Consider the following 204-nt stretch of genomic DNA (forward strand, 5'->3'; position numbering starts at 1 on the left):
ATTGTTTTATCAAACTATCACAGTACTGTACTTCACTGTTTGAGAGTTTTGCGATACTATAATAAATCTGATCTTCTGATCTGAATCTGATCATAAGTTATAGATTTTTAACAAATATATACAGATCTCCAATTTCATTCTTTTTTTTTTTGTGCTATAATTGTTTAGAACTATACCATAATGTGCTTTAATTTTTTTTAAGTT

This window comes from Sinocyclocheilus anshuiensis, unplaced genomic scaffold, assembly GCF_001515605.1.
Source record: "Sinocyclocheilus anshuiensis isolate Anshui unplaced genomic scaffold, SAMN03320099.WGS_v1.1 scaffold478, whole genome shotgun sequence".
NCBI lineage: Eukaryota > Metazoa > Chordata > Actinopteri > Cypriniformes > Cyprinidae > Sinocyclocheilus > Sinocyclocheilus anshuiensis.